Source organism: Nyctibius grandis, chromosome 3, assembly GCF_013368605.1.
Source record: "Nyctibius grandis isolate bNycGra1 chromosome 3, bNycGra1.pri, whole genome shotgun sequence".
NCBI classification, from domain to species: Eukaryota; Metazoa; Chordata; class Aves; order Nyctibiiformes; family Nyctibiidae; genus Nyctibius; species Nyctibius grandis.
The window spans coordinates 106,724,985-106,749,720 of NC_090660.1; the positions used below are offsets into that span (position 1 = coordinate 106,724,985).

At 45.0% G+C, this 24,736-nt stretch overlaps 1 protein-coding gene across 2 annotated transcripts in view; it reads right to left on the reverse strand.

The window, feature by feature from the left end:
• Positions 1-21,824, reverse strand: part of ST3GAL1 (ST3 beta-galactoside alpha-2,3-sialyltransferase 1) — an 83,774-nt gene extending 61,950 nt beyond the window's left edge. The window contains exon 1 of one of the 2 annotated variants that reach the window (XM_068395973.1): positions 21,735-21,824. The gene's annotated coding sequence lies outside the window, so the exon portion shown is untranslated. Of the gene's footprint in view, positions 1-383; positions 482-21,734 lie in introns of those variants that run through there. The other variant, XM_068395974.1, reaches the window with a different exon arrangement.
• Between the last annotated feature and the right edge of the window lie 2,912 nt (positions 21,825-24,736).

Here is a 24,736-nt window from a genome sequence, read left to right on the forward strand (position 1 = left end):
GTTACTGGGATCTCACTCCTAGCCATGGTGGGGTAGGACCCATCTGATCTAACATTACATATCCACACCTGACAATTTGTCAGGGCTTCTTTAACAGTCAACAGGGATGAACTCCCACCTCCAGCGCCTATTTTTTAGATATTTCCTCTAAAATGAGATTAATCACATGCTAAAGTACCTATTTGTCTTTGCAACCTATAAAAGGAGGACAGAGAAGCAGCTCTGACAGCAGCACATGCGTTGCAGATGCTTGCACTCAGTCGGACGTATCCCACACTCATCTCCTGCACTCTAAGAAAAGTCCCAGCATAGGAAAACGCTCTCTGCTCCAGAAGGAGCACAAACGGCTTCCCTCCGCCACATGCCTGTCACCCACACACTACCTTTCATTTCATAAGGCAAGTAGTTTTCTTCCAATTAAAAGAAACTGGAGAATTCTTAAAAGAAAATGAAGCTCCAATTCCCTTGGCGACGCCGGAGAACATACTCCCTTCTGCAAGGTCTTTTCGAAATTATGAGGTCATAGCAGCATATTATTCCCAGTATCGATTCTGCCAACAGCGCTGTCAGCCAGCAGCACTGAGAGGGGGCAGACGGAGCAGGAGTCTTGCCTGTGAGAGTCACATGTGTGCTAGACCCGGAGAGAGATGTGGAAACCAAGCCCTACCCTTAGCGCTGAAGGGCGGGGCTTGTCGCCAAACACAAGCCTGGTTTTCCTTCATATCTTAGTCATCCCACATGTTTTTGCTTCCTGCTGTACTTCCTAAGGAAATGAGTCCCAGAAGCCAGGCATTTTTCCTAGCTGTTTGTTTTTCTCCTCTGAGCACTGACTCCATTTGACGGCTTTCCCTCACCCCTTTTTGTCCTCACCACCAGCCCAGGACACCCAGGAGGACAGCGCTCTCAGCGCTTCCTGGTCTGAAAAGCCCCAGAAGTGAAGAATAAAGATGCCTGGGAACAAAACATACTGGAGCTGCCACGGACGGGAAGCCCTGCGAACCCAAAACCACCTTCCCCAGCACAGGTACAACTGCCACATCTCCATCCCCCTTCCCAATGCTGTGACCAAGAGGAGACAGAAATAACACTGTCCTGTTTTCATCCTGCCAAAGAAGAAAAGATGAGTGTTGTGGTAGTGGCTCCCTCCGCTCTCCATCACTGCATGTCAAGCAAGGTATAAGAGTAACATGTCTGAGCAGGTACCAGAGTAATTGCAGTCCATACGGCACCTCAGATTACAGAGTTGCCTGGGCAGCAGTAATTCCTCTGCCCACCAAGATTTTTTGCTTGAAAGGTTGACACCTTTGCAGCTACTTTTGGCCTGGCAGCTCTCCAAACTACAATTCAATGGGGCATTACTGTGCACCTGGACAGATTTGTTCCCGTACCCATGCACCCTTCACTGCTCACGGGTCATCATGGCTGGATTTCACCTCTGCTTTCACAGGCAGGCAGCCAGCAGCATGCTGCTTTGATATCCTCTCCAAGGTTGTTCCACCTCTTTGCCAATCAGAGCCACCAAATCCTGCTGAGGGACACCTACTCTCATCACACTGCCAACAGTATGCAGTCATTTGCGAACATGTCTACTACCTATCAAGAGCTATTAATCATAGAATGGTTGGGGTTGGAAAGGACCTTAAAGATCATCCAGTTCCAACCCCTCTGCCACAGGCAGGGACACCTTTCCACTAGACCAGGTTGCTCAAAACCCCATCCAACCTGGTCTTGAACACTGCCAGGGAGGGGGCAGCCACAGCTTCTCTGGGCAACCTGGTCCAGTGTCTCACCACCCTCACAGTAAATGAGCCACATTCATTCTTCTCATCTAGTATATTAAGGGTTACAAAGTTGTAGCTTACAAAACCATTTAGTTAAGACTCTCATATATTGAGAGGTCAGGTACCATAAACTACCTGTCCAGCAAAAGGAAGCACACTTTTAATTTATAAATAGGTATATTTAGGATCAAGTAAGCAGTAAACTCTCCTTTCCCCATCCAAAACAGTGGAGTCTCTAGGAATATTATTCTGGCACATTTTAACATCCCATCAGTCCTATTTGCACAACATGGGATATGGAGAACCCTTAAAGAGAGAGAAAAAAAAAGAGCCCATAGTGTTATTTATGCTACCAGAGACTCCTTATACTGCAAATTCAAAGGTTCCCCATATGTCTTCATTAATTTAAACTTCTGGCATCAGTGACTTCTCCACAGAATAAGCCATCTGCATTTCAGCTCTTCAACAGTAGATGCCTAAGGATTGTCAATACTTCAGTATACTGTGCAGACCCATCCAGCTCTGTTCCAAAAATTTTTAGTGTGACAACACATTTAAAAAAGGGACAGAAAAGACAAAATTAATCAAAACCAGACAAGTTCTGAAAGAGGTGCAAAGTAGCAGTTGTAGTCTATAGCTGGCAAACCCACACCAAAGTGGAGTTCCCAACTCTTCTACAGCAGAGACAGAAATGAAACCCTGTCTTCAATCCAGTGTCCTATCCAAACTCTATCCCCTTTTGCTCACTCTAAGAATGAGCAGAGTCTCTATTTACCTAATCTCTACAAACAGGACCCCTTCAAAGGCTGGAATCAGAGATCACATCACAGACTTTTTGTTGGAACAAAGATAAAGTAAATGTTATCTTGTTTCCCTGAAATTGTAGGTCATCAGTGCTCAGCCTGTGATTATACAGTAGTTAAGAATAAGCTCAGATCAATATTGTCACTGAAACCCTTCTTTTCAAAGAAGTAGCTATAGTAGCACTGCAGGTAGAGGGGCCAAGTGTTACCAGATGTTGGAAAGTGCATTTGGGAGGCTAGTGATTCAGGCTTGTATCAGCAGAATGTGTTACAGACATATTCTGGATATTTCATAAATAACAGACTTCAGTCAGCCAGAAGTGCTTTTCCTTGATCAAGGATGGGTTGATAGATAGTTTTACATATATATCTCCTCACCTGCTCCAAGAGGTACCTTGTGTAGGGGAAATCTGTGCTCAGTTTGCCCAAATGCTCCATATAAACCTGCCCTTATTTTTCTTTCCTGTACATTAGAAGGCAAGAGGACCTCACAACGTAGACCTTGCTAGTTTTTATGATTCCCACATGTGGCATAGTTCCCCTTCCCATTGTTATCCAGTGACACGTCACTGCAGGAGAAAAAGGAAGAAGGTAATGACATGAAACACAAGGTTTTAACCTGAAGTTTATTCCTCTCCTCAGTCTTGAGGCTGCTTGAAGCATGAATCTGGTTCTGCTGTTTAAAAAAGGAATTACCCAAGTGACTCACCACTTGCTGAGAGAGAGACTGCTGGCTTGTTCACCACGAGCCAGCATGGAGAGCACACTACTTGTCCGTGCTTACAGCAAAAACCTGATTCCTGCAATTTATTCCTAGGTCTGCCATGGATTGCATGGCTTTGGAGAAATCGCAATAAAAACTGGAAAACTTGACCTTTTTAAACTGATGCTTCCCTTCCCAACAGACTCTTTCCTGTACAGACTTGTTTAAGTTCAAATACTGAACCTGAGATTTTAAACTCATGCTTACATTTTAAGTCTTGTTCACACATCATTAGCAGCATTAAATTAGGGGAGAATCTGCTACAAAATTCAGTCATCTGGTACCATGAAAAAGTGCTGGCATGGCTGTTTGATGTTCTGAGAGGGTCTGGTACTCCAAACCAGGAGATAGCAGAGCTTTTCAAGTCCTGCTCATTATTTGCTTTGCAATGACACAGGAAACACTGAGGGCTTTAATCTGCAAATAACCTTTCCTTCAGCGATCTGGGAACAATCTACAGGACATAGCAGTTGCATTTTTTTTCCTCCATGAAATGCTTCATTAAAGTACTGTTCACTTAATAACAAGTCTGGGAAGAAAAAAAAAGAAAAAAAAAGAAAAATAAGTGATGTGTTTTTATGCAAAGCCAAAACTCCTGCACATCTTTGCTCTTGTTGTGCTACAAACAACTTGCTTGAGTTGCGGGAGATTTGGCTTCACATAAGAATGTTTCACAGAACAAGAGGGAAAAACGATTCTTAAACACAAGGGAGAAATTAAGAGGGAAAATGCAAGATAAGATGGCCATATGAGCAGTTAAAGGCTCCGACACCTTGATCTCGACACATCAAATAGAATACATCTACTTACATGCAGACTGTGCGCTTCTATAAAGTACACTCCCCCCTCGGTGCACAGATATTCAACTTCAGATCAAAGCATTCTCAAGGATTTGTTCTCTTTCAGCCACTTCCAGTCACTTCCTCCAGTCACCCTCACTCCTTCCTACACCTCTTGACAGGGCAGCACTTTGGATTCAAGTTTTAACGCTGTACATCACCATGATTGATCGGACTTCAGCAAAAAGACTGTGTAACAATAATTTCAGAAAGAGGGAGGACTAATTTTGGTGAGATACTGCCAATCAATCTTCATTTTAGAGTAATTAATTCCAGCAGCTACAAGACTGGCAACACAGACACTACTGCTGCAGGTACCCAGGACCAGCACCGCCCAGGTACCCTGCAGCAATGCAAACTACAGGCTTTGTAACTAAGACGGATTTATGATGAGACTTTTCTGCTCAGTAACCCCTGCTAGTGAGACAGTATTACTGCAGCAGGTTGCCCAGAGAGGTGGCAGATGCCCCATCCCTGGAAACATTCAAGGTCAAGTTGGACGGGGCTCTGAGAAACCTGATTGAGTTGAAGATGTCCCTGCTCATTGCAGGGGGGTTGGACTAGATGACCTTTAAAGGTCCCTCCCAACCCAAACTATTCTATGATTCTTCTACCCTACCAGCCTACCCCCAGATCAGAGGCAGAGGACTATGCTTGCAGGTTAGAGGAGCAGCAAATACAAGAAACACCTAAGGGAGACACACCGCTCATCCAGGCAAAATGGGGTGAAATCCTGGCCCCAGCAAATCTGGTAAAAGCTGCGGGCAGAGAAAGGAACTCAATAGTCTTGATTTGCAGCGGCTTGTTATATTAAGGATACTGGAAAATGCATTGATGATCCTGGTTTAATAATTAAGAGCATCAAACTAAAACTTTGGGCCAAATTACGTTCCCATTTTAGCTCATTTAGGTCTGCGAAAATGAATTGAATTACTCAAGATCTTCATCGACGTAATAAAGCTGGTCATTCTGGCATTGCAGTCCGTGGTTACTCATTACAGAAGCTAAACCACAGACTCACTCCAGATGGCTTGTCTCTACAACACAGCATACGTCCAAGGCACTTCATAAACTAATCACCTACTGATCATATCCCTTCAATTAAAAATTACTCAGTATTTCCCAGTGCTGGCATCCATTTTAGAAATACCAGAAAATTATGAAGTGCTTGGCCAATAGTATGCAGCTTTTCCTACATTACAGAAATGTCAGCTAAACAACATTAACCAGTTCGGTAAGGCAGTATAGTTTAGATCTGGCACGTGGCATATTTGGAAGTTTCTCCACCTCTACATCTGCTGTGGCAACAGCCTTAGTGGGACCAGCTGAGAGCAGAGACAAAGAGGGAAAAAATGTCTCTTACCCTACGGTGGGGATACAGATGGAGAGAATTTTTAGAGCTATTTGATTCAATTAAATGGCAAAAGCTCCAAAGGAAGCTCCAGCATTGCTCCTTTTCAATGAGGCGGACTCAGGTTGATGCACACGTTGCTGCACAGGAGAGGATGCAGAAGGGGAGAGCCTTGCTGAGCGGTGCGGGATTAACCAGGAGGTTTCATTCCCCCACTAAATTGCCAATTTGCTTACGTGGCTGTGCCACTTATTCTGGTTTATATCAGGTGACTATGGAAAAGTAGAGAGGCGTGGACCTAAGAAGATGATGATGATGACTTTTTTGTGGAAAACAGAAAAACACAGAGAGCTCACTACACAGTTTTCTGGGTTCCTTGTACAAACTATACAAAGCCAACTGTTTTTTTTATTCTTAAGGCAAACTCCTCAGAGTATTGCTCACCAGCTATTTCAGTTTGAATCAATGAAGTCTCTTCTCCAGGAATATAGTCATTAGCTCCTCCAGTCTCTGCTGATAGACAGTCAGGGCTTACATTAGTCATGGATAACAACTTGGAGCAAATAGCAATACAGCTAAATTATTCCTTCGATGAAGTGGCAGACTTCCCTACTCATTGTAAAGAAAATTAAGGGTATTCTCCAGTCAAACGACTGTGCATGTCAAATTTGGTTCAATATATTTAACGTCATAGCCACGCTTTCAGCCAGGAAAAGGTGGCTCAGCTCCACAGCAGGAGCAGATGTTTGTACGGGGTAACTGAGCCAGTGTGAGTAAAATCTTCCTGTACTGTGCCTTTTTGACAAGTGTCCCAAAATTCAGTGTTTTTTCACTACGCTGAGTAAATTATGAGCTGTCCTACAGTCCATAAACACAGGACCCTCCATGGCCATCTAAACAGCCTTGCCTGTGCCTTGTCGTTTCCCTTGCGAATACACCCTGCTAGTCTGCTGAGACAGCCATTTACCATCTCTTCCCAAAGACAGCAATTAAGACATTTGATTCAGTCACTCATGTACCCCATGCTTTTAGTGTTTATAAATATTAACAACTCTGATTGCTATATAGCAAAACTGTAGTTTAAAACTTGGAGCATCTCAAATAGTCATGTCAAAGAGACACTTATCGGGAAATTCTATGAAATCAAAGCTGACAACAGAATTGAAGAATAAAATTTTCAAAGGGAATAAGGTGGGCCATGGTGTGAGGCCACCCGTCTTGCTCCCTGACATTATATGGCTGCATTTAGGTAGTCCAAACACTGTGCAAGTGTGTCACTACACCAAAATTGTGCTTTGCAGCAATGACAAATGTGACTTGTTCATTTGAGAATATGCACGGGTATATAATAACATACCAGTTTCCTTTAGAGCAGTCCTATGAACAGGTGTATTCCACTTTCCTTTCATCACGACACAGACAAGTATGATATCAACACAGCCTTAAAAATGAGCATGTAGACAATCAAAACGTAAACAAAAAGTATGTCAATTTGGGGCTGTGAAGGAGTTCACAGAATCACAGAATCTAAAGGCAATATGTGCTTCCCTCCCCAAAACTGTACTTTGCCTTTGGTACTTGTCTCAGTGAACACTAGCTGAACTTGTGCTGATAAAGATCATTTTCTTCAAAGCAGATAAGTATGCTGTAGCCTTTATTCCAGCAGCCCCGGTATTCTCAGCTAACAGCTTCACCCCGTTCTAGGTTGAAGACCTTTCCTTACAGATGCCACTCATGACCAGAGACCTAGTGTACCAGATTATTTTTACTTCACTGCTAGCAACTAGAGTCACTGCAGGTCATCAAAGAGACTTGTCTGGCTGAACAGCTTCCAGAATTGCAATGAAGTAGCTATTTAATATCCTCAGATGAAAGTTACTATGCAAATAAAGAGCACTGTGTTGTACCAAAGAAGGTCCTCTGATTACCATCTCTTATTAGTCCAATAGAGGTAAATGGATCCTAGCCTGAGTTTTTGCAATATAGTTTTCTGGATAAAGAGTCTTTAGTTTAAAATAAACCCTGCTACACAAGCTGTAGTCCACTTAGCTTGACAAATTTAAACAATTAACATGCGGGAAGCCAAGCTTCTTTTTCATATTTGCAGGTCAGCTGCCTTGAGACAACGCCTGAAGTACAAATAGGCTTTTAGGGCCAGATTCTTATTTCATTCAGCATGGTGTAAATCAGGAATAATCCCTTTAGAGATTAGTAGGAGTGAGATCAGATTCAGGCTCTTGGAATTAAGCACAAACCATGTGCTTGCTGGGCTTATTCTAATTTTGCTAAGTACAAAGCAATTCTCCTTCAGCATGTCCCTCTCCCATTCTGTCTAAAGCACTCTGAGCTGAGGAGCAAAGGAAGTGCTGCTGATAACACCCAACTGAAGACGTTTGTCATTGCAAAATACTTTTGCCTACAAAGTTATTAAATAAGCCTTGCAATTAAAAAAAACAAACAAACACACAAAAAAAACCCACTTCAAATTCCACAGGCAGAGCAAAGTTGTGTTTAAAGATCCCTCCTGAGCCCCAAACCATGAAATGAACTATAGTAACCATCTTTTACGAGAGACCAGCATATTTAATTACTTTGATTTACAGCATCTGTCTCTGGTTCTGGGTATATATCAAAGGAAAACATAAGCAGAGCTTTTGCCAGATGCATGTAACATCCTTAGGAAGCATCTCAACAGGAAATCCAGCATTGTTACGAATGAATGCAATGTCGCCTGAAAGTCACTTGTGCCCTTCCCCTGCCACTGTCTCCTTTGAAGGGTCAGGCAATACAAAGACAAACGTGCCAGTGAGTACCTTGCTTATTTTTCGGTACGATCAAAAACCAAGTCACCAACTTGATGAAGCTGTGCATCACTGCGCAACTATGTCAAAAGGATATAACTTTTGCCATTCATTGTGCTGTGGTACATCCCTGCTAACATACCAGTTTGAGCGTGCACCTAGAGAATCCTGGTGAAAGAGGCTCCATCCTGTTTAGATGAAGATACAAATCTCACAAGTGATAGGGAACTATGAAGTTACTCACTGAGAAGGACAGCATGAACCTGCATAAACACAGTTCTCATTTGATGTGGAGTAGTTTAGTCTCTCTGCCATGACGTTTACATTGCTTATGCCTCCCAAAAGAGCCCACTGAGCAGACCAAAGGGAAGGACACCTTTAATTCTAGATGCCAGCTGTGTTGCTTTGTTTTGCATCTCCTGAAAAAAAAACAATTTTAACTCTCTCAACACCCAAGTCACTCTGAAGGTTCTCGCTGCATGCCTTAAAGATCATTCATCAGGTTTGAAATCTTCTATCACGTACTGTTGACAAGGAACCCTTACCCCGTGGCCTTTGAGGAAGAAAACAAGTCTTGTAACAGTCTTATGTCCCAACAACTTTGGACAGAAAGTTGAAATTCAACAGGAGCTATAAGTGGACTGTCAATGGCTGTCACACCTATGAAAGAATTTCCTTTGGGAAGGTTAGGGTAACTTTGTAAGAAGGAAAATTTTATCCTTATTTACCTTCAACTGGACTCTTGGACAGTGATGACTCAGGGCTCTAAGACACATATTCTGCTATACAGATTGAAGAGTCCTGTTGGCTTTGGATAAGGAAACCATCATCAACAACCCTGTTCACACAAATGCCATGAGTTTTAAAGATTATGAGAAGTCACAAGCTTTGTAAGTCTCATTAAGCAGATGACAGCTTCAGCAATTGATTTGAACACATGTGCTGAGCAACAGCCCTGTGCTGACTCAGAAAGAAGCATGCTACCCACTCTGTCTCCATGAGATATTTTGGTCTTGCCTTCAACAGTCTCCAGGTAATGAGCAGATCAAGCCCTAATGAGCTCATTAGATATGACAAGTCTATACTCAAGGTTACTGTGCACAACCCTATTCTCTCTTGGAGAAAGGTGAAACCGTCATGCAGCATTTATTACTGATGGAAGAGAAGATTAAAAACAAAACACAGCACTTGGTCCAAGATGTGGAAACACCTTAATTTCCTTTCAAGTCGATATTGTTGGTGCCAGCCAAAGTGATGCTGCCACGTACCTGCTCAGGAGTAGCAATCAGCTCAGCAGAGAGTATGGCAGCTGGAAGGGGAGATCTGAAAGATTGATTCTGACAGCTATAAAAACAAGAGGGTTTTTAATATTCAGAAAAGTGTCAGTGCCCTAATAACAGAATTTCTATCTCTAAGAGTTACACTTGTCAAATGAAACCTTATTAGATACGAAAGTAAAAAAGGCATCTGGGCTTTGACAAATTCAGCACGGTTCCCTTTGTAGAGGTGAGGGACTGTGAAGGAGATGCTTTTCCAAATGAGCAAGTCTTGCCTGGTTTTACCCTCAACTTGACCCTCGGGCACCAATGGCAGAATGCCACATTTCACAATTTAGGTGAGGAGAATGCCAGCAGCGCAGGAGCAGGTGGCACCAGTTTCAACAGCACCAAGTTTCACCCTGCAGAAGAGCTGTCTTGCAAAGCCAGTTGGTTTCTTCTGAGAGTGGGAAGGGTTAAGAGATGTGTGCACCTCTGCCAAGCAAGCCTGAAACTCCCATAGGAAGCACAGCAGGTTGCCTCGGGGTCTCTTGTTCCACCTCCAGTCTGTTCCATGAGAAGCTTCTCACGGAGGACACACACTGATATCTTCTGCATCTGCATATCACAGCCAGTAAATTTCCAAGCAAGACAGTAAGGATGTAAAATTTTTACTGGCAGACAACAGCCAGACTCATAATATTATTTTCCAAATTCAGAGACATGCCAAAAGTGTGGTTAGGGGCTCTGAGAACAACCTCAGGGGAGAGTTACACCTTGATGAAATGCCGTTTTCCAAAATGAAGCTGTGCTGGGGTGTTTTCACAAAAGACAGAGAATCTCTAAGTTTGCGTGTGGTAAGATAAATCAGTGAAATGACATTTTGAGCAAAGCTTCTTTAGAAAAGAAGAAAAGTTGGATGTGTGGGTTCCTGACAGCTCACCTGAGGAGGATCTAAGGATTGCTTTCTGCTGCACTAACATCTACCTCTTGGTCAGGCTTGTTCCCACAGGACAACTGTTCTTTTTCCAACATAATAACTTTAAACGGAGCAACTTCTGAGGATTGTCAATTAGTGTGATGACAGTCCTCACAGACAGGACTTGGGTATTTTAAGCCACAGCGACAAAGGGCTACTATCTAACCTGGGGTGGGGGAAGCTCTTCTCCAAGAAACAATAGAGGCAGTGACCTCACTGAGCACTTCCGGCTTAATCTGGTAAAATTTTAGCTTTATATAGCATTCTTCATCCAGAGTTTTTACACGTAAACGAAAAGTGCGTGTCCTCCATTTAAGCCAGCAGAAACAAAGCACAACAAATGAGCCCCTCTCCTACGCCAGCAGTGGGTCAGCAGAGGAAGAAACAAGCAGCCTTTTCTCCTGGTGCTCTGTGAAACAGAGCCATCCCCCTCCGAACGAGCTGGGATGGCAATTCTAACCTATCGATTCTTTTCCATCCAAACCTCTCTATTAAAAAAATCCCAGAATGAATTGCAATGACATAGCAACATCCTCTGCCAGTACTTACACTCAACTCAGTATCAACATGAGACTCTCGCCTTGCGCACAGGCAACTCATTCTAAACTCCTTTGTCTCGTTGCTACTAGCAAATGTTTTAGCCACTTCTGCAATTACTGTATCACCTTGTATTTTTTTTAACAACCTTGTATTTTTTCAACAACCAGCATCCGTCTCCTGCTCCTTCGCTCTTTGGCCTCACAACCACTTATGTAGCTGCTCGAGGCTTATTTCTGTTTGAAGCATTGGCCATTTTACACACCAGATTTACAGTGCTTCAGGAGAAGCCCAAGTAGGGCACAAATCAGTGTCTTAACTGTGCATTTACACCCAGCTCTTGTTGGTGTAATTTAACTGTCTGAATTGTGAGCATTATGTCAAATCACAGCAACACTTGGAGGACCAATATATATATTGATCAACATATATATTTTTTTTTCTGAAAACTTCCATGATTTTAAAGGACCATTAAAAAAAATAGAAGTAGGTGTCTCAATTTCTATCACATTTATTTCCTGTAACTTGAGTGAAATTCGCACTTGTAAGAGACTTACATCACCCCATTTTTCCTCATTCTGGAATATGCATCACAGTTCTCCAGTGTCCTCAAACATTTTACAGTGCACATATCCTGCAGGAGAATGAAACATTTCTAGTTTCTCAAAGGGGCCAAAAAGCACCAGAATATTGCACACAACTATGTGTATCGTTAAACAAGTCTTATCAAACCTCATCTGGTGGCCTGGGGTGAAGTCTGTCTGTAATCAGCATGCTTTTTAATGGGTTTGCTTTATTAGGTTGTCTCTCAGATGACACATACATCTTGCTGCCCTAGCAAGCTAATGAAGTGGCCATCTGAGATGGCAGGACGGCTGTGCTCCAGCAGCCCCGCAGTTCTATCACAGAGTTGTGTAGCTGCTGCTATTTCACACATCCTGCTACCATGATACAGGCTTCTTCTCCATCATTTCTGGTCTGAAGCAGTTTTTAATTTTGCATATCTGTTTTTTTTGCGTATTTTTGCAATGTTCACAGCAAATCTGCTGCGACAGCCACAGTGAGTCAATGACACTTTACATTCCTCTGTAAGGTCTCAGGAACCAGGTAAGCAAAAGCAGCGCACCAACAGCCACGTGGACGAAGTACCAAACTGCACAACCCTTGCAGCACTACGGTGATAACCTCACTGCAGTAGCCAAAGAAGAAATATAGGTGATTTTTGTTGATTCAACAGTGCTTTTGCACACCTCTGATGACTGCATTACTCAATGGAGTGGCAGGCAGTGAATCACTAAAGCCAGTGTCCCATCTCTAAAGCTCTCTGTCCATGCGGTTGAAGATTTCCTTTCACTTTCCTGTTTCAAAATCAAGCTGTTGGTCAAAAGGGCAATATTGATACCTTTACTGGAACCTCCACACATTTTACAGACCGAACTCAACCTCCAGGAAACTGAAACACTATCATTTACAGCTGGCAAGACTGGACCAGAGACCTGAGATGGGACGGGGCTCAGCTCTCCAAGCTGACTCCGGGTTCTCAGCCACAAGTGTGTCCTTCCACCACCATGCACTTGTCCTCAGATGCAAAGTTTAAGTGTCCCTGGCTCTCCCAGCCTCTCGGTTCGCTCTGACCTTGGCATGCAGAGAACAAAACACGGCAGAGGAAGGGGAGTGGTGGGAAACGAGAAAATAGTCTGTTCTCCTCTAGCAAGGAGCATTAGTGGAAAAGGGACTGATGAGAGGAAGAGCACATGCAAAAGAGGGACAAAAAACACAGAAGGGTACCAGAACAGCAGAACTGAAGGACATTTCAGTGCATACACAGGAAGGAGAGAAATGGAGACGAAACTAGGAAAATTATCCCTGAAGCTCTGAAGAAGCTCTCAGTATCTCACACACACTGTGTTTCACTGGGCACCTCACATCATCACATTGCCAACATCACAATTACATCAGTGGAGGTAAGTTCTTCGCCTGGAGAGGAGATCTTGAAGCAAAGCTGTATCCTCTGGCCCCACAGCTGTGGCTCCTGCCCAGATGCTCCCCGTGAATCCATTACAGAGTCCCCAGTTACACAGGTAAGCCACACCACAGGCATTTCTGGTAGCCTGAAAGAAAGGAGTTGCCTTTTGCCAAATTTATAAAGCATCCCCACACTACCCTTCCAAACTGTTTTCCTTGTCTTAGCACCATAAAAGACAACTGTGATTTCCATACAATATTCTACAAGAGCCACTTTATATTTGAATATTGCCTTCCTAAGCAAGAGAAATTTTTGCAAGGGTTTGTTTAACTACTAACCCTTTAGAAAGGCTAATGCAATTTCTCCTTGCATTTCTATGCTGCCGTTACAGCCTAATCTCCAGAGCATGAGAGATAACTTCATCATAACTTGCATAACATCATTGCAGAGGTTATGGTGTTTTCAGCTGCTGAACTGTATGTGCCTCCATGTCCTGTCTGCAAACTTAATACCTACCTGCTTTGTGTTTCCACTGGTGCTACTGCTTGATCACCTGGAGATATGAGGTAGCCCTCAGCATTAACATATGAAGTTTACGCTGAACTTTGTTAACGGGATACAGGGCAAGCAAAAGTTCATTTTTACTTTTCAGGGTGAATTTTTAGGCTAGAATTAAGCCACTGTTTGGGAAGAGCAGCAGGTCGGTTTGTAAGATGCAGAGTGAAGCCACAGGAGACCTGATCACACAGTCATCGCTTTTCAACAAGAGCAAATTTTATCTGAAGGGGAAAAGCAGAGGGTGTGGGAGAGGGAAAGAGAGGAGAGAGAGCAAGAAGGGAAGATTTCTAATTCTTCTAATAAGCATTAGACTGAGAAGCAGGGCAGATCCTTTCTTTACTTGAAAGGCACAGAGTTGCCCCTGAAGAGAAAAGCTGGGTGAACCTTCTGAAGAATAATAACTTCAATACAAAAATAGTTTCAAAGAGACAAGAAACAAAAACCCAAATTCAGGTATAATTTCAGTACTGCCATCAGCCAACATAAATTGTGTTGATGCAGGTCACATCAATCATTCTGACATTTCTGAAGGCAAACTTTCTTCTTGGTTCTTTCAAAACAAGTAATTTTGACTACCTGAGATTTGAAATGGACCTGGAATTAAGATTAAGTAAAACAAAAAAGCAGGAATTACTCACTTGATCCAAAGCATAATTATCTTGACCTGCCTTTGTTTAAGGTTTGCTTCGATTCAATGTAAACAAATATTTTCCTCTGTTTTGTCACCAAAAAATCTAAGTCAGATCATCTGCACTTAAATCAAGATCTAGTAAGAGAAAGCATTAGATGCATGGAGCAACAGCACTAGCAGCTAAAGTCCTGCATTAATGTAGGCTGTAGCCTGTATCTGCCCAAGGGCAGGTCATAGGTGCTGTTTTTGGCTGGGATAGAGTTAATTTTCTCCATACCAGCTGGTATGGGGCTCTGTTTTGGATTTGTGCTGAAAACAGTGTTGATAACACAGGGATGTTTTCTTTATTGCTCAGCAGTGCTTACACAGAGTCAAGGCCTTTTCTGCTCCTCACACCACCCCACCAGCGAGGAGGCTGGGGGTGCACAAGAATTTGGGAGGGGACACAGCTGGGACAGCTGACCCCAACTGACCAAAGGGATATCCCACACCATATGACACCATGCTCAGCATATAGAGCTGGGGGAAGAAGAAGAAGTAAGGGGCAGACGTTTGGAGTGATGGAGTTTGTCTTCCCAAGTAACCATTATGCAAGATGGAGCCCTGCTTTCCTGGAGATGGCTGAACACCTGCCTGCCCATGGGAAATAGTGAATGAATTCCTTGTTTTGCTTTGCTTGGGCACATGGCTTTCGCTTTACCTATTAAACTGTCTTTATCTCAACCCATGAGTTCTCTCTCTTTTACCGTTCCAATGCTCTCCCCCATCGCACCAGGGGGAGTGAGCAAGAGTCTGCATGGTGCTTAGTTGCCGGCTGGGGTTAAATCACAACATCATGTAAAAGGCATCACCATAGCCCAGACTAAAGGAAGTCTCAGGGTGAAGTAACACAGGTCTCTGCTACAAGACTAATCCCAAAGAAGGATTTTCTGTAGGACTCAAACCCGTATGTTTCAACCCAAATACTCAGATGACATCTTCCAACTTGATCTATGGTTTTACATGCCAGGATGTAAGAAGGTACCTTAAAAAAAAAACAAAATCCAAATCTGACCATGTGTAGTATGCATTGAATTTGAGTTGGAGACAGGGAACCTGATTCCTACATAAAAAAAATGGAGGTGATGCCTCATGCTTCCCTGGCAGGGTCATATTAACTGAGCTGGCAGATTTGATTGATAGAATTAGATTTCTTTGTCGAGCTGGTACAGCACTATGACATGTCAGCACACGCAGCATTTCAGATATGTAAGATTAAGTCATTGATTGAAGATCCAGACTCCAGAAATAATGTAGTGTCCTTCAAAAAGAATAACCTGTGTTTTGTGTTGGTGTAGCATAGCTAAAAAAAAAACCCAACAAATTAAAAAAATATCAGTTCTGGGAAAATGTCAGTAGCAATTATCTAGTCCAGAGACATTTGAAAATTGCATCCAATTTAATACCTCAGCTTCACTGTTCTGGTTTTTGCTCTGTAGAACAATCCTCCAAAGGGATGGATAAGGAGTGATCTGGCTCAAGGGACTTTTAGCAATACCCAGAGTATGTGTGGCCACCTCCATGCCAGCAGCAGTCCTATGTCAGGCACCAAGAAGGTGGGGAAGGTCATGTTTGGACCCTGTGGCTCCGACCCCAGCCACTCTGTCTCCCTTTACTCAAACCCTTTGGGGTGGAAAGCTATGGAGGGCTAAGCCTGCATCGAAAACTACTGCTGGGAGAAAGGACTTCCAAAGAAATGGAAAAGCTACTACAGAAAACAACGGCTCTATTGAGATCACAGAATCACAGAATCAACCAGGTTGGAAGAGACCTCAGGGATCATCGAGTCCAACCGTTGCCCCTGCACCACCCTGTCAACTAGACCAGGGCACTAAGTGCCATGTCCGGTCTTTTCTTAAACACATCCAGAGATGGTGACTCCACCACCTCCCTGGGCAGCCCATTCCAATGTCTAATAACCCTTTCTGAAAAGAAATTCTTCTTAATGTCCAACCTGAACCTCCCCTGGCGAAGCTTGAGGCTGTGTCCTCTTGTCCTATCGCTAGTTGCCTGGGAGAAGAGGCTGACTCCCACTTCACTACAACCTCCCTTCAGGTAGTTGTAGACTGCAATAAGGTCACCTCTGAGCCTCCTCTTCTCCAGGCTAAACAACCCCAGCTCCCTCAGCCGTTCCTCATAGGTCAGACCCTCCAGACCCTTCATCAGCTTGGTTGCCTTCTTCTGGACTCGCTCCAACACCTCAACATCTTTCTTGAAGTGCGGGGCCCAGAACTGGACACAGTACTCAAGGTGTGGCCTCAACCAGTGCCGAGTACAGAGGGACGATCACTTCCCTAGACCGGCTGGCTACACTATTCCTAATAGAGGCCAGGATGCCATTGGCCTTCTTGGCCACCTGGGCACACTGCTGGCTCATGTTTAGCCGGCTGTTGATCAGCACCTACACTTTAAACAAAGGCATTGTCATCTCATACGCAGGGCACAAGTCTTCTTTTCCCAGAGGAGGGATGTGCACATCAGTCCAGATGAAGCAACTTAATCGAGAGCACTTCAAAGCACAGCAGAGCCAGGAACTAATTGCTTTCCGCCCTCCTTTCCCCCCAGAATTGCATTTTAACAATTACTACAGTCTTCACAATTGACAATGTCCCTAATCTTAACTCACGCTTCAGAACAAGCTTCTACCGATGCTATTGGGAGTTTCTTTTAAAGAGAGCTCCCTGTCCCCCAAGGACCCCTGTTTTCCACACTCGAATATTTCACAGATGTGGGTGTTGTGCAGCCCTGACTTACAGGAGCTTTTCAAAGCCTTATAGGACATTTTCCACGAAGTGACTTGAGTTTGCTACTTAAAAGCCACAGCATGGGACACTCAGCACCCGTGGAAAGAGGAGGCTGGGGTAACCCCCTGCCAAAGAGTGGGAAAGGTGCCCAGAAGGGTGACAACAGTTCCTTTGTGGCTGCCCTTAATGAGTGTCAGGGTGGCCCAGAGGCCTTATCAGAACAAGAGGAGTCACACAAGGTAGGAGACAGCTCCTCTCTAATGATATTACGTCCCAAATAGAAGCCACTCATGTTGATAACATTATCATCTAATTCATAAGTTAAAGGCTAGTGCCCAGAAAGCATATCTAGCTCCCGCAGGTTTCAGATGCCACTGGAGATGCCCTAGACATCAAAGCCACCTTCCTGGGCTCTCAAATATGACACATGGATTCAGATGATACTCACGTTTTTCTGGACCAGCTCCAGAAGGCCAGGACAGATAGTTCAGTTGAAATGGCACTAAGTGCCTATGGTTGAGAAGCAAAGATCCCTGAAGCCTGGTACGTGATTCACAGCTCCCTGGAGCAGACACCTACTGGGTGCTGACTTGAGTCAATCTTCAAGCAGCAGACCTGCTCTGGATGGGCCACACAGGCATTTATCCATCTCACTGTTGGGACCAGGCATACTGTGCCTGCCAGGACTCGAGAGGCAGATGGGGGCTACCACCTTCCTAGGCTAGTGGAAGACTCCGTTATTCTGTTGTTTGCTGACACAGGCAGTGTAGAAATAAAAGCAATACAAACATTGGAGTATCTCTCTTAGGAGGAAAGGCTGAGAGAGCTGGGTCTGTTTAGCCTGGAGAAGACTGAGCGGGGATCTTATCAACACTTACAAATACCTTAGGGGCAGGTGTCAGGAGGATGGGGCCAGACTCTTCTCACTGGTGCCCAGTGACAGGACAAGGGGCAACAGGCATAAACTGAAACACGGGAAGTTCCACCTAAATATGAAGAAAAACTTCTTTGAGGGTGACAGAGCACTGGAACAGGCTGCCCAGGGAGGCTGCGGAGTCTCCTTCTCTGGAAATATTCAAAACCCGCCTGGATGTGACCCTGTGCAACGTGCTCTAGGGGAACCTGCTTTGGCAGGGGGTTGGACTAGATGATCTCCAGAGGTCCCTTCCAACCCCAGCCATTCTGTGATTCTCTGATTCTGTGATTTACAACAGCAATTTGTTTGCAAGTTTGTGTCACTTGCATTATTAGTCATAGTGCTCAGGAAACATCTGTATGGGATAAAGAAGTTTCTCACTGTTATAAGTAATTTCACTCCGAGGTGTGAGCTGACAGGTCGTCCTAAAGTTATTTTTAACTTGCATACCTCTGACTTACTTAGATTTTCATTTAGCAGTTAAAAGGCATAATACAAACATGACAGACAGGCTTTGATGCAGTTAGGCAGGACTACATACTTCAGAGAGGGGCAAAGTCTCTCTTCCACACTTTGCCTTATTCAGTGGAATTTACACCCATGTTTTAACCTATATCAGTACTCTCAGATCAGTCAAAAATGCGGCTGCTTCTCTTCTCCTCACAAGCTTGATTGTACTCAGGCTGTTTAGCCAATATTTTATAGCAATATTTAGATCAAAATTATTAGTACAAAGCTAACTGAGCTTGCACTGAAAGGTTTTATCAGAGTACCTTGGAAGAGGGTCTGGCTATTAAAAATAATTCTTCCTCTTCAGAAGAGCTCCTAGGTGAAAACAAATAGCTTCTGGATGCCCAGGTTACAGTCATGTTCTGTGCTAGCGTTATATTGCCTTAGAAAAAAAAAAAGAAAAAAGTGTGCTGCAAGGGAAAGACAAAGACAGGAAGGAAGGAATTTATCTCTGACTTCACCGATTCATCTATCTACAGAGAAGTGCTGTTTCAGGTTAGACACCGATAGTCCTATGCTGCCTTCTGCAAAGTACAGAATATATAGAAGATATAGACAATTAATTAAGTCTGGTATGAGGAAGAAAAAAAGTTAAAGAAACTCTACATGCAGTGTCTGACAGTGTTGAAACAAGACACAAAATGCATCCTTATTCAGAGTTCCCTCAGCCTGTGCCATGAAAAGCTCCACCAGGTGGTGGGATTAACAGCACTTTAAATTTACTATGGAGCTGGATTTGCTTTTACTCCTTTGCTTTTTAAAGCACATTTCTGCTTCACCACACTTTTGAAAATACTTCTAAAAGAACCTCCTAATGAAAATGTATTACTATTATCATTTAACAGCAGCATTCGCAATCCACTTGGCATAAAAGACACTTTTATAACCTAGAAGAGGGAACTGCCATCTGCATGACCCTAATTTCCCCTCAAATTACTCCCAGTTTTACATAAACAAAAAAGAAAACTGATAAGCAAATACAAAGTCTTATATAAAATTATGTTTAGTTTTAAATCTACATTCCTCAGCTGAGATGCCATCACCATTATTAATATCGTCAAGTTTGGAAGAAAAACTGCAAACAAGGCTGCAAGTTCCTTTCTGGCTGAGATGTGTGAAAAATTCATACAAACAGGGCAACTCGCCGTCTCCAATGCACAACCAGACTGTGCACCAAGCGAGAGAGCCAAAAGAACAAGGAACTGGATTTTCCTCTTTTGCTCTTTCAGTGACTATGCTTTTACACGCTACTAGCAGAAAGGTAAAACAAATGCATATTAGACAGCAGTGCACTTTAAAAATCTAGAGGTACTTTTAAAGCTGGTTTCACAGGACCGTAGAGCGGGACTTTGTCGAGGCACAGATTTAAACCCACTGCCGCTGAAATGTTATCCTACAGCAGCACCAAAACAGAGTAAATGAGGTGAGAAATTGGCAGAGGAACAGAGTGCCAAGTTCACCATAGAGCTACGCTGGGGTTTTGTTTTTTTCAGGATAATCAAGAAAACAAGTACCTTTAACTAATCAGCAAATCCGCCTTTTTTATTCACATGCAACCATTCCCTCCTCCACTCCTGGCCACCACCTGAACCTGTGTTCAAACAGATTAAAAACTGCGAGTTCCCAGATGAACCCAGCAGGGACCTCAAGCACAGTCGTGCCCTGCAGATAACCATCATGCCGTTGCCAAAACCAGGAAAGAGGACCCGGGGCCAACCCCAACTTCTTCTAACCTGTTGAGGCATTACAAACAGTGGGCAGAGCACCACCAGCTCTGGATCGAGCGGTAAAAAATGAGGAGCGGTGAACATATCGGCTGCAGAAGGCACTGGCTGGCATGGATCGAATGGGCCACTATGGATGTAGCGATCCAAGTATTTCAAAGCAGATGCTTCACACAGAGCCACCCCTCCAGCTAAAACCGTGTAAATAACATGCAGGAGGAGTGTGCTGCTAATTGAGTATCTTCCCAACTGCCAAGAGGCAGGAAGACTCCAGTTAAAGGCGACTCTTCATTTTAACTTATGTCACTGAAGAGCACCAACGTAAGTGAACTCTTGAGGACAGGATCAAAGTAGAATAAGGACTTTCTTTTTTATGTCCTTGAATTTCCTGTCTCTTTTCCACACTGAAATTTAATTTCCTTTTCAAAGAGAGCTTTTGGAGCTTATGAAAATTGACCCAAAAGATTACAAGGGCTTTGTCACCCTTCCAATCTCTCTGAAAGATCCATAATTAGGGAGGTTTTTCCTTTAACATGTGTGCCCAGCAGGCAAATATATAATTCAGACTTACAATTATATATACAATGAGTTATTTCAGTGTATTGGACACATACAAGCCCAACTGTTACAAAGAGTTGAAAAATCTTGTGCGTCTCAAAGGAGTAAATATGCATCAAGGCATTTTTTCACTGGTTTGTTTTCATTAATGCCAAGACTAAAATCAATCACAGTAAGGAGCTGGGATGTATGTTTAGTAAATAGATAAATATATCGAGTGTAATAAAAGCACACCTAACAACCAAACTGCTGACTTCTAAGATTAGTTATTTACACTCCACTGGAAATTAATTCTGCAAGCAGAGATGTGCGAGCGGGTACCTAGAGCAGCTAGCCTGCTTTTTTCCCCTCTAACGGAGTAACACTGGCTTGCCTCTCTCACCGCACAGCCTACCCACGGGGGAAAAAAAAATAAAACACACAATTAAAAAATATCAGGGTGCAGGATTCCGCCAGGCCGGTCCCTCCCGCTACTCCCCGCCTGCCAGCACCCACCCCGCAGCAGCGGCTCCGCCGCGGGGGCGGGGGGCAGGACCGGTCCCCCGTGGAGCGGGGGATGCCGCGGGGCAGACCCCCGGCACCGCTGCCGAGCTCCCCCCCTCGGGTGCCGCACGGGCATCGCCCCAAGGTGCGCCTTGCTCCGGAGCTCACCTCGGCACCCGCAGCCTCTCCCTCCGCCTCCCTCCACCGGGGAAATCCCGGCTGGATGGGACGAAGCCCTCCCCGCCCCGGAGCGCCGGGGCACCCGCCGGAGGATGCTGCAAGCTCCGCTAGCGCCGGGGCCACCCCCTGCTTCTAAATAACAACAATAAAAAATAAAGAAAAACCCAACTTATCAGCCGAATGAGGCGCTGGGAGGGAGGGGGAGACTCCCGCCGAGCCTTTTGCAGCAGCGGGGAGCGGGAGGATTTGCAGGTAAACGGGAAGGAAGGCGGGGGAGGAGGGCGGGGGGGGCGGCGGGGACCCCGCGGTACTCACGGCGGGGCGCGGGGGGCCGGCGAGCCGCCGAGCCCCATGGCCAGGGAAGGGCGGGCGGTCGCCGCTGCTGCTGCTGCCGCTACCTCGCTGTCTGCCTGCGCTGCCCGCGGAGCCTCTCCGGGCGCCCCGTCCCTCCCCTTCCCCCCCGGCCCAGCGCTTCCTGCCCGCTCATATAGCGCGCCCCCAGCCACGTGGACGGTGCCGGGGGGCCCCGCCGCCGCCTCCTCCTCCTCGGAGCGCGCAGGGCGGTGCCGGGGCGGCCCCCCCATCCCCTCCCATCTCCTCTCACCCCGCGGAGCGGGGCTGCGCGCCCGAGGGAGATGCGCGGCGCAGAAGTGCGCGCCGTTCCCCCCCGGGGCTGCGGCCGTCCGGGGGGCGAGGGGCGGGCGGGGGGGCTGCGGGCACCAACCCGAGCTTCCCCCGGGAGCTGCGGCGGGGTGAAATCCCTGCTCCCTGACATGACCTCCCTAGAGGGTCACCACCCCGAAATACCTGTGTTCTCACCCCCAGCCTGAAAGTCGCCTGTCTGGGATTGGGCTGGGCGGATCCCAGAGGTGATCACAGCAGGGGAAGTGAAAAGAAATTCGGTGCTTCTCAGAGGAGAAAACACACTTTGCATCATGAATCATAATAAAAAGTAGCACATATCTTCTTTCGGTGCAGCATCAGACATTTTTAAGGTGACTGTAAAACGCTGTAGAATTAAAAAGCACACAGCATCATAAAATAATCCCCCAGACAGATACATTCAACTGATACAGTGTCTGCTAAAACTCTTTAACAACATAATGCTGGCTTTTTTAGTGTCGATGTGTAAAGACCGGAGCCAAGATGAGAAGTGGTGAGGTTACAGCACCTCCGAAGGAGCAAATGATCTCTCTGGTCTTCTCTCCAGTCTCCCACCCATAGGCAGCGTAAGATGCACGGTGAACATCCACAGCACATGCTGGAGGGGAGAACGAATTCCTGAGCTCTGAAAAACATGCTCCTTAACGCTGCGCAGCCAGACCATAACTTCTTTTGTGAAGTGGCTGAGTTTACAGGTTATTAATCTACTTACTGAAACTGCCCACGTTGTTGGTTTATTACATCCAGCACAACATACTTCCACTGGAAACTCTAACACGCTACATAGGAGCTGTAAGTCATCAATCATCACCGAGCTTGTTTCCATAGAGTTATATTAGTAAAAGCTTAAGTGTGAATTTAGACCGATGTCACGTCGCGTACCGCGCTGTGCATATATTTGCATTCAGGTGTGAGTACCTGTGACAGGCTCAGCTTTCTGCTTAGGAGCATAAGCCCATACTAAACCTTCAAGGGACTCATCCTGTCACTAAATCCTGCCCCTGGATACTGCAGAGCAACATAGTATTATATCATTCCTAAACAGGGCTTGGAAAGGATTTAATCTAAAGTAATGAGGGTAAAAAAAAATAGGCTGCTTCTCTGAGAAATGTATCAACACAAGGAATTACTGTGTGAGGAAAACAGTGTATTACACAGCTCTTCACTGCTTTTTCCCAGGAGCTGCTTGCTGCTTTGCTGGAGGTGGGATAGGGCCCTTGAGGAGCTCCGATGTGATCACCTGTGACAGTTTCTGTAACCCTCTCGACTTAACACTCTCATACCTTCAGGCAAATTAGTTGTATTTGCTGCTTCATTTCCTTCCTGATGATTGTGGATGAGTGAGTCTGTTTATGAAGAAATCACTGGGGAACAGCTCACCAGCAAAAAGGCTGCGCATCGTATTTGGAGATCTCTTCCAAGCATTTTTGAGGTGATGGAGGGAATGAGAGGATGACGAGGGCTCTGAAGAATATCCTATAAAAGCAACAGTGCCTGGAGAGGGAAAAGTCTGAGCACTCTGCATTTCACTGCCTGTTGTATCACACCTGGTCTGTCTGTGAGTTTAACAGAGAAAAAGAACGATTATAGTAAAACAGGTGATTTCTCATCATGGAATCATAGAATCACAGGATCGTTTTCCTTGGAAAGGACCTTTAAGATCGAGTCCAACTGTTAACCTAACACTACCAAGTCCACCACTAAACCATGTCCCTAAGCACCACATCTACACGCCTTTTAAATACCTCCAGGGATGGTGACTCTACCACTTCCCTGGGCAGCCTGTTCCACTGCTTGATAACCCTTTCCGTGAAGAAATATTTCCTGATATCCAATCTAAACCTGCCCTGGCGCAACTTGAGGCTGTTTCCTCTCGTCCTGTCACTTGTTACATGGGAGAAGAGACCAACACCCTCCTTGCTACAACCTCCTTTCAGATAGTTGTAGAGAGTGATAAGGTCCCCCTCAGCCTCCTTTTCTTCAGACTAAACTACCCCAGTTCCCTCATCCGCTCCTCATAAAACTTCTTCTCCAGGCCCTTCATCACCTTTGTTGCCCTTGATATCATACAGTATATAAAGTTTTACTAGTGTGTCTACAGGTTGTATCAAGGAAAGCACCCTGCAGTCAAGAGTGTCCTAATTAATTATAGTTAATCAAGGTGACACTGGCACAGGTTGCCCAAAGAAGCTGTGGATGCCCCCTCCCTGGCAGTGTTCAAGGCCAGGTTGGATGGGGCTTGGAGCAACCTGGTCTAGTGGAAGGTGTCCCTGCCCATGGCAGGAGGGTTGGAACTAGGTGATCTTTAAGGTCCTTTCCAACCCAAACCATTCTATGATTCTATGACTATGATTCTATGACTGAAGAAAGGGAGCAGGGGATCATATGAAGTTTTCTTTGCATTTTCAGTCCTATCCCTGCACCATTTCTCTGGAGTACGCAAGGGTTAAGACATGGTGCACCCCTCCAGCCACACTAGCCTTGGTTACAAGTTGGAAGTAGGAGATATGGAAGAGAGTTCTGCAGTGGCTGGTTTTGGTCAGAAAAGCTCTTTTCTGTAGAGCCAGGCAGAAGAGGATGGTGCTTGCCCCAGGGATGCCTCAGGGAGGCGTGACACAGGGATACGGGTGGAGCATGGAGAAGTGCCTCAGGTC